This window comes from Petaurus breviceps, unplaced genomic scaffold (genome assembly GCF_028583685.1).
Source record: "Petaurus breviceps papuanus isolate PSGF00001 unplaced genomic scaffold, PetGlider_PUasm1.0 140, whole genome shotgun sequence".
Taxonomy (NCBI): Eukaryota; Metazoa; Chordata; class Mammalia; order Diprotodontia; family Petauridae; genus Petaurus; species Petaurus breviceps.
The window spans coordinates 11,326,489-11,337,167 of NW_027185698.1; the positions used below are offsets into that span (position 1 = coordinate 11,326,489).

A 10,679-nucleotide genomic window follows, 5' to 3' on the forward strand; every position below is an offset into this window, starting at 1 on the left:
CACCTCCCACTTGTTCTATTCTCTACATTGATCCCATCCCTTTTCAAAAGTGGGTGCTTCCAACGTCCCTCCCCCACAGCCTGCCTGCCCTCCCTTCCATCATTCCCCATCTGATCCCCTTACCCCCTACTCTCCTTTAGGGTGAGATAGCCTATTTAGTGTATTTTTCATTCCCTCCCCAAGCCAAATTCAATGCGAATAAGGTTGACCCATTCCATTTGCCTTCCTATTCTTCCCCTCCATTGTAACCATTTTCACTTGCCTCTTCTTTATGAGATAGTTTACCCCAAACTGTCTCTCCCCATTTCTTCTCATTATATTCCTCTCTCACCTCTTAATTTCACCTTTTAAGTATCATGCCTTCCTGTTAAATTGGTCCTGTGCCCTCTATCTATGTATGCCTGTAAACATATATACACATATTCACATATGTATTTGTAGGCCCATATACCCTCCTATATAGACATATGTATTTCTATTCCCTTCAGCTATTTTCATACTGAAAAAATTTCATGAGTTACAATTATTGTTTTTCCATGTAGAAATGTTAATAGTTCAACTTTGATAAGTTCCTTATGATTTCTTTTCCTTGTTTATCTTCTCATGCTTCTCTTGCTTCTTGTATCTGAATGTTAAATTTTCTATTCAACTCTGTTTTTTTCAGAAAGAATGCTTGAAAGTCCTCTATTCCCCTGAATGACCATAGTTTCCCCTGAAACATGATACTCAGTTTTGCTGGGTAGGTGACTCTTGGTTTTAATCCCAGCTCCTTTGGCCTCCGGAATATCATATTCCAAGACCTTTGATCCCTCAGTGTAGAAGCTGCCAGATCCTGGGTTATCCTAATTGTGTTTACACAATATTCAAATTGTTTCTTCCTGGCTGCTTGTAATATTCTCTCCTTCATCTGGGAATTCTGGAACCTGACTATAATATTCCTAGGCATTTTCTTTTTGGGATCTTTTTCAGGAGGTGATCGGTGGATTCTTTCAACCTCTATTTTGCCCTCTGGTTCTAAAACATCAGGGCAGTTTTCTTTGAGAACTTCCTGGAGGATGATTTCTAGGTTCTTACTGTGATCATGGCTTTCAGGTAGTCCAGTAATTTTTAAATTATCTCTCTTGGATCTATTTTCCAGTTCATGGTTTTTCCCATGAGATATTTTACCTTGCCTTCTATTCTTTCATTTTTTTGGATCTGTTTAACAGCATCTTAATTTCTCATAAAGTCATTGGCTTCCATTTGCTCCACTCTAATTCTGATGCAATGATTCTCCTCATTGAGGGTTTGAGATTCTTTTTCCATCTTGCAAATTCAGCTTTTTAGGGCATTCTTCTCCTCATTGCCTTTTTAACCCTCTTTTGCCATTTGAATTAGTCTATTTTTTAAGGTGTTTTTTCCTCAATCAGGCTTGACTCTCATTTCATAATTTTCTTGCCTTGTTCTCATTTCTCTTCCCAATTTTTTCTCCATTTCTCTTATCTGCTCCTTAAGGTCCTCTAGGGCCTGTAACCAGCTCGTATTTTCCTTTGAAGCTTTTGGTGCAGGAGTTCTGACTTGACTGCCTTCCTCCTGTTCCATGCTTTGTTCCTTTTTGTCCCCAAAATAGGAGTCTAATGTTGGAATCTTCTGTCTGCTTTGTTTCCTTTGTCTAGTCATGTCGCCCCTCAGTCACTTAATCCCTGGGCTTTTTGCCACAGCTTAGCTGCCAGAGGTATTAGATGAGTGCCCTCTCTGAGGCCTCCACATGCTCTGGTAAGTTGGACACATTCCCCAGGATCTCCACCATAGCCTGCAATCCAGATCCAAGCAGGTTAAAGCAAGAGCGAATACCCTTCAGACTGGTTGCTTGTTCCCCCCTACACTCTGTAGGCTGGGAGCTGAAGCTGCCATGTGGTGCTGGCTGACTGTGCTGGGAGCCTCAGAGGCTTCTCGCCCGGGGGGCAAAAGCTATACCCTCCCACTTACTGGGTCCCAAAGTGCAGACTGCACTGACCTCTCAGTCCTTCGCATCTATGTGTTGATAAGTCTGGAAAGGGCCACAGCTGCTGCTGATCAGGAGTCCCGATTCCTGCCAGCCTGCTGGGCTGTCCTCAGCGGGAGGTTAGCTTCTCTGTGTCATTTTGTGGGTTCTGCAGCTCTAAAGTTTGTTCAGAGTCCCCTTTTTACATTGATTGGGGAAGATGGAAGCCAGAGCAGCTTGAACATTGTGATTCTACTCCACCATCTTGACTCTGCCACCTAAATGTATATTTATTGACTGATATATTCCATTTTGTCAAAGGTCTAGAGGAATTGTAAAAATACTATACCTTAAACCCAATATAAATGTCAAATATTTGCCAAACTTAAACCACATTCAGAGGGCTATAAAACTGTTTATACCCATTTATCAAACAACTCTATAACTAGGTATGTATCTTAAAGAGAGGAAAGAAAAAAACAAAGTAGACCTATGTATACAAAAACATTTACAGCAGCTCTTTTTGTTGTGTCAAGGAATTAGAAATTGAGAGGATGCCTATCAGTTTGAGAATGGCTGAATAAGTTGTGATATATGATTGTGATGGAATACTAAAGTGCTTAAAGAAATAATCACAGTGGTTTCAGACAGATCTGGGAAGAATTATGTAAACTCATATAAATTGAAATGAGTAGAACCAGGAGAAAATTGTACACAGTAACAGCAATACTGTAAAGATGGTCAGGTGTGAATGACTTAGCTAGTTTGATTAATACCATGATCCAAGATAATTGTAAAGGACCCATGGTGAAAAATGCTATCCACCTCCAGAGAGAGAACTGATGAATTCTGAAGACAGATTGAAGTATAATTTTTTCATTTTATTTTTCTTGCTTTCTTTTTTTGCAACATGGTTAATATGTTTTTCATGATGTCATAAATATAATTGATATTATATTTCTTGCTTTCTCAATGGGTGGAGAATGGAGGTAAAAGGGAGAGAATTTGGAACTCAAAATTTTTTTTAAATGTTAAAAATAAATGATCAATTTAAGGAAGGTAAAATTATCCTACCCTGACTTACTATATACACTTCAGTCTAGGAATCATCAATTAAAGTAAAAAAATGCCTTCCCACTATTCACATAGCTTTATAATACCCTTTACATGTCCAGCATGAATATAAAAGCATGAACACAAGTTTATAAATTCAATCAGATCACTAATGATGAAAAAAATACTCTGTCAAACCTATAATGTTAATTCCTCTGAATTCAGTTGAATGTGTGTCCAAGTCCTCCCCACAGGTAAAATATTCCACATGTACGCTTGACAATTTTGGCATTTCTATTGTTTGCATAAAAAATAAGCATAGCAATATCATTGTATAAATGCAATTAAATATCAGATATGACATGGAACAATAGCTTTCCAACAAATATAAAAATAGGTATATTCCCAAATATTAGAAAAAGTATGTCCATATTCCATTATAAATTAAAAATGATGGATATTATACCAATTTGTTATTTTCCTAAAGGAGGTAGTTAGGCTCACTATATTAACATACACAATACTTTATTTTCTGATATGGTAGTTCTAGCTACTCTTTCCCAATCTTTTCTGGGATTCTAGAATATTTTAAGTTTTACTTGAAATGTATTAGAAGTTTTCCTAAATTCCTGGAGAATATTTGTTTTCTAATGCTAATTCCATGAGTACTCTATACTTATATTCCCAAAGTGAGACTGAAGTTTCTAAGGGTACTCTTAAGTATTTGAACATGTCTATGGTCTTCTGCTACCAATTCAATCCCCCATTCCAGTGTGTTCCCACCATTGTTAACCACTAATGCCTAGTCTAGGTGTGGGGAACCTACAGCCTCAAGGCCACATATGATCCCCTGGGTCCTCAAGTGTGGCCCTTTCACTGAATACAAACTTCACAGAACATATCCCCTCCCTCAGTTCCACAGAACCAAATTGATTAATTTTCACAAGGGGATATATGAAAAGTTAGCAAACAACAAAAGTGCAAATATCTCTTTAATCAAGGGCATGTAAGGACATTTATAATGTGGGGACATGTCCATTGGTGGCACAGAGTCTCAAGATAATGCCAGATGAAGATCACCTGAGGGAATGTGATTAGAGTATTAAACATAGAAGGAATTTTATAAAACAACTTTTAAAACCTCTAAGTTTACAGATGTAGAAACAAAAGTATACAATGCTTAAGTGGCTTACCCTAGATCATGCTTAACAAAAAGAATCAAGACCAAACCCAATTCCTTTGATTCCAAATACAGTATTTTTTTCTACTATAACCTCTAAACTATGGTTATTCAGTGTAGAGAGGAGAGAAATGCTAGCTATCTTCAAGTATTTGAAGGCAAGCCGTTGTGAACAGACATTATACTCCTACTTATGTCAGATTTAAGTACTCAGAATAATGGGCATGCAAGAATGGAGGTGACATCCTTCAAGATTATCCCCATTCTCCTTAAAGTAATTAGCAATACACTACCCCCTGATAACTTTGTTGCAGAACATTTCTCAATCCAACAATCAGAACCGTTAACTAGTTTTGAATAAGACACGGTTATCAATTAATCAAACAGCATTTTAGCTAGGTGCAAAAGGAGTCTGTTAGGATTGGTTGAGAGGTTTGGCTATGCCCTGTAGGTCTTCTCAAAAACAGGAGGCAAACTCAAAACCTGAACCTTTGAGTTTTGAATAAGTGGTAAACCAGAAGAATATTTCCACTCAAGATCCTAAGAAGTAATCAACTAGTGTGGCTGGGAAGATATATAGTTAGTGCCCCTGACTCAGTCTTGGTTTTCCTGTACCCACTTGTTGAAAAATGGACCTCAGGAACTTCAGAGGATTGGAATATTTAGACCTACCCATTGCTGTCTTCATTGTGTCTATTGGAAAGCAGCAGCTGGCAGCAGTATCTAAATCTGTATCCAATTATAGACCAGATGTGATGAAAAAAGGCTGCTTCAGGGATCTACAAAGAATTTAGAAGAAAAGCTAAACTAATGCTAATAGGAATAACTTGAAGACCTTAGCAAAAGAACTTCTAGGAGCTATGAGTTTGTTTTTTGCTGCCTGTACCATACATAGGCTTGAGCCCATTTTTCCCTAGACCAGGACTGCACAACATAAAGCATTTCCAGTGGCCAGCTGAAAAAAACTTGGGCGTGCCTCCGCCCATGCTCCTGTTTGTCACATGACTTGAGGCAACCAATCATCCTCAGTCTGTCTCAACTCTAACTGGTCTGGGACTGAAGAAGTTTAGGAGTTGTGCAGGTCTGCCCTGGGCTCTGTATGTACTTGTGCAAGAATGTTTAACAGAATTTGGGGAGTTGATTTGTCTTTCGAGTGTATATATGTACAATGTAGCAAATATCTGTTGCCAAATAGGCCTGGCTAGCTAATAGGAAATGACAATCGTGGTTTGAAACCTGCTGAGGGGGAGGTGAGCCCTGGTTGTAGCCCTCCTTTGGGGGTGCAGAGTGTCATCGCAAGGCTGGGGTGGTGGGGAGTGGGGAGAATAAAGCCAGAGTATGCAGTTCGGGGGGGGGGGGTGGAGTTGCAGAGAGGGAGCTTTCAACTTGATATAAGGACAATTTTCCTTAAAGTGAGAAGTATTTAAATGATTAATGCTCTGTCTTGGGTAGGTACTTGCTTTCCCTTAAATAGAAGTCATCAAACAAACAAAGGAGGAATGCTCATTTGTTGGAGGTCCAGGAGAGAGGATACTTTTTCAGGTATGTTGCTTCTGTGATTTGCTTCTGATAAATAATTCACATGTATGGGTAATCATGTCTTGAGGATGATTTTTTACTGACATGTTGGAAAAGACTTCAGGCAGGGAGATCAACCGGCTGGCTCTTGTACTGGTCCAGGCATAGTTTCCCTCCATCTTGTCTGAGAGGCCTGCAGGAGACCGAATTTCTAGTACAGCAAAATGACTGGAAGGCAGGGGTTTAAGGTACAAGTGAGATATATGTGAAACTAGAGGGAACACAGGGCTTTTCTGAAAAATTTAATAGACTTTAATTTTTCTGCTTATCTTTTTTGATATTTCAAATTTCTTTTTTTTGTGGTGTCTGAAATCATTTTTACAACTCCTGTTTTCTGAAATCACCTCATACATACTATATTTTATTGTAGCTTTTCATTGTCACTCTTCATGTGGTTTTTCAGTAAAGATATGTTTAATGTATGCAGTAAATTAGTAGCTTTTGTTTTCTTACCCATGAAATCTTAAATCTTTTTAATATTAAATTGTTTATCCATTTAAAGTTATGGTTGTTACATTTGCAGTTCCCTTCATTTATTTCTTTAATTGAATTTACACACTTCTTCTATTATTTCAGTATATTACCCCCAAATTAGGCTTTTTTTCTCTCTCTCCTCACCTCCGATTTACTTGCCTTAACCCAAATTCCATAGATTTAATTAAATTGTTGATTTCTATTTATTTATTCAGATCCCATTCCTTTGACTTTTCTTTGCTCAGATGAGTATATTTCAAAATCCTCCCTACAATCCAGACTATTAAATTTAGTAATTTATTGTGTAATATTTTTTATTATTGCGTAATAACCTGTTTCCATTCATTAAATTTTCCCCCTCATTGTTCTAGCTACTAATAAAGTATTCTGTTTTCTATTTTTCTACTCATATGCATAATTTTACACATTACAACATCAATCTATATATATCCCTAATGAAATATAGAAGTACTGGAGTATAAAAGTTGAACTTCTTTCTATGTTTCCTATATCTCCTAATAAATCTGTAAATGTTACCCAAAGGGTGATAGATTTTTCAATAATAATAGCAGTAATATATTTTTGCATCTTATAAAATTTTATTATAAAGAATTTCATTTCATATATACATATTTAATATTAATAGTATTTAATTATATGTGGTATATTTAAATATAATGTTTTCTCCAGTTGCCTAACTTAACAGCATATATTTTTATTGTTACCTTATTTAAAATAATGATGTATTTTTTATATTTATATAAAGCAGTGATGGCAAACTCAGAAATAGGACCTCTAATGTATACATAAGGATATCTGCTAGGCCACATATTGACTTATTGTTAAAATTTAATGTTATTTATGTTTATTGTATTTTTATTTATTTTGTTAAATATTTCCCATTTACATTTTACTCAGTTCATGCTGCACTCAGGAGGGTTGTGGGTAATACATGGCCAGCAGACTCAGTGTTTGACACCTCTCATTTGTAAAGAATAATTAATTTTTAGTATAGTAACACCCCCCTCCAGAAAAAAAAAAACCTTGAAATTTTTATTTCTCTTTATGGTTCTCATATGCAGCTTCTGTTTTCTCATCCATCCTGTAACTCTTTTTTTAAGGACAATAAATTACTTAGATAAATTAATTAATTCCAAAATTAAATATCCTGTCATACTTCTTAAATTGTTAAATTTCTTCTTCTCTCCATGAGAGAGAATTGCCTGCCTTAAAAAAAATAAAGAAGAAAGTATGTCTACAAAGCTTCTATCTCCATGGTTTAAAAATGGCAGGTATTCAGTTTCTTTCTTTTTAGGGAGATAAACTTTCTCTTCCTTACCCAACTCCCTGTATTCAACTTAAGACAAAAACAAAAACAAAATATGAAATATAACGAAAAACCTAAGAAGCTTAATTTTCTTGAAATAATTTGCTATATCCCAGTTTCTATTAATTATAAATACCCTCCTAGCCCTAACACCCTTAACACAACCCATATCTTGCTCTCATGTCTAAATTTAATCATATACTTTTTGTACACTTGTCTTGCCCAGCTCAGACTTCACCTTCCCATCTGTGTTGGTGTGAATGACCCATGTAAAAGCTAAAATTCTTTTCTTTCCTCACTTTCCCTTGCTATAAGATGTACCTGGTCAATTATCATGGAATTAACAATAAATTTTTCACCTCAAATTGTTGACCCATTTCTTTGGGTGTTTTCTGGATTTTCTGAAGTAGTCCACCACTTTATTAAACATTTCCCCTTTCAGTTCCAAGTTTTCTTTTTTAAAATTCTTTAAGAAGTCCAATTTGTCTCTTTATATATTCCTTTAATTTTAATCACGCTTTTAAACTTCTCAGCCACTCTGAGGGTCCTTGATTTATTTCTGTTCTTATTTCAAGAGATCAAGTTATTAATATAACATTTTTTTCTGGATATATCTTCTTACTTTTCTTTATCCATCTTTATTCAACCATCTTCATGCATCATATTCATTCATTGTATAATGGCTTCTTTTTATTTATTATTTTTTCAGTCTCACAATTTTTATATTGTTATCCATATAAATATTTCTTCTACTTACTCTTTTTGTTATTATCAATTATATTTCTCATTATTTTGAGATAAGGAAGGGAATCTAGGCATAAGCACTCGACTATCATCACAAAACACAGAGAAGTATTTTATTAGATATTCACTAAATCATTTTCACATTTACCCCAAGTGTTCCTCTAACTCTTCCTGTATTTGGACAAATGATTCAGTATCTCTAGCTATTTCTAATTTCCTTTAACTGTTAAAATGTTCATTTTAGGATTTTATGACTAAGCTTGTACATAATTTCCATCAGTTTTGGCAATCTCAGAATCATCCAGAGGAGTTTGAAAGGTCTGGTAAAAGACTCATCTGGTCATATGATCAAACAAGCATTTATTAGGTACTTACTAATTCAATATCAAATACTTGGATGAATGTTTGTGATCCAAAGCATAAAAAATCCCTATCCTCAATAAGCTTGTAGTCTAAAGGGAAGACAGCATGTATACATAATTATGTAAATATGTCTAATGAATTAAAGGTAAATTTGAGAGGAAGGGCACTAACTTTCCAAGGGGATCAGAGAAGATTTTATATATGTGGTACCTAAGGTGTCTTGACATTGTCTTTAAATTTTACAATTTCCTTCCTAATTGAAGGAAATTAGGGATTCCGATAGTGAAAGCATGAAGGGAGAACATTCTAGTCAGGAGTCATGATCAAAGCTAAGTCTTGCAAGTGAAAAAATGCAATATCATATAATAGAAAGAACAAGTAAGCTAGTGTTGCTGGATTGCAAACTGAATAGCAGTAATATACAATAATACTGCAAAAAGAAGTAAAGGGCCATGTTATGAAAGGCCTACTTGACAAATAATGGATGTTATTATTGATAATAGAGGTAAAACAGCACTCATACCATTTATTAAATAGGAGGATAACGTGGTTACACATGTGATTTAGGAAACTCTCTCATTGGTTATATGGAAGATAGATTGCAATGGGAAGAGACATGAGGCAGGAAGACCAATTAGGAAGTGATTTTAGTATTTCAAGATAAGGGCAATAAGGGACACGTAAGCTATGTTGCGGTCATGAGTGTAGTACAGAATGCAACAGTTGTCATAGAAAAAAATATAAATGTTGACTAAAGGAACTGGGGATATTTAGCCTAGAGAGAAGACTTAGGACAAAGGCCATCATAACTACTTTCAGTTATTTAAATGGCTGTTATACAGAAAAGTTCATTTTGTTCTTCTTGTTCCAAAAGGACAGACATAGGAGTAATGGAATGAAGTTGAAAGGGGACAAATTTCAGCTTAATATAAGGAAAAATAAAACAATATATTTGAAGTACTTGAAATAGTAATGAACAGCCTTGAGAAATATTGGCTTTTCAACCCTCACTAGAGGTCCCAAGCAAAGGGTAAGTTGTAAAAGGGATTTTAATTGATATGTGGCCTGAATGAAATAAAGTCTGATAATCTTTCATTTATAGAGATTCTATAATCTAATTGGAGAAAAAATAAATTCAAGTAAACTTTCTTTTAAATCTTCTGTATATATTCATGTTTAGATAAAACTTTCTGATGCCAGAATTGAAAGGTTTTGAGTTAGTGTCATTTGAGAAATGCTCCCCTAGTCACTATGTTTCTGAGAGGTAAAGGCACAGTTTTGAACTGTAAAAGGAGAATGAACTCCTGGTTCAAAATATACTTAGAAGGCAGTTTTGAAAAATTAAGCTGGTGGCTGATACTGTTAACATCACTTTTCTGACCTGAAATAAGGGGAAAAGCTAAAAGAGGTGAAATATGCCTATAAAACATCAATTTCTGTGCCTTATAAAAGCAACAACAGCAACAGCCACAGCAAAATATCATCAATATGGAGTAGAAAACAGTAAAATGTTTTATTTTGATTAAACTTATGCCTTTCAAAATTGGTTAGTGAGACATAAGGACAGTTTGATAGATTGTCTCTACTAGTTCTACCATAAGACACTCTTATTCTAAGACAAAAATCATTTTCTTTTCCACCAGAAAATTCAATACATTTGCAATTCTTTGAGCTCTCATGTCCCATGGGACTACACTAACAGTCTGCTTTTCCTTAATTAACTCCATTAGATTTGTTGGGACAACTACTATATAAAAGGATGTGAGGTTGCAACTGAACTGACAATGACTGTTTTTTTCAGCACCAAACAAGAGGATGTTTGGTTGACTGACTCCTGATGAATAAACAAGTCACTTCTTATCTGTTATCCTCAGTTTCCTCATCTGTAAACATAGAGAAATGGAATAGATTATCTGTGTGGTCCTTTTAAGTTTTAGTCCTCTGATCTTATACAGTTTTCATTGATAGTAAAATTTCATAGGGACTAAACCTTCAGG

General features: G+C 35.3%; 1 long non-coding RNA gene across 1 annotated transcript in view; it reads left to right on the top strand.

Moving 5' to 3' along the window:
- Positions 1–5,229: 5,229 nt before the first annotated feature.
- LOC138150251 (uncharacterized) overlaps positions 5,230–10,679 on the top strand; it is a 213,234-nt gene continuing 207,784 nt past the window's right edge. Inside the window, exons 1-2 of the long non-coding RNA XR_011165535.1 lie at positions 5,230–5,446; positions 5,649–5,738. This is a non-coding gene — a long non-coding RNA (uncharacterized lncRNA). The remainder of the gene's footprint in view (positions 5,447–5,648; positions 5,739–10,679) is intronic.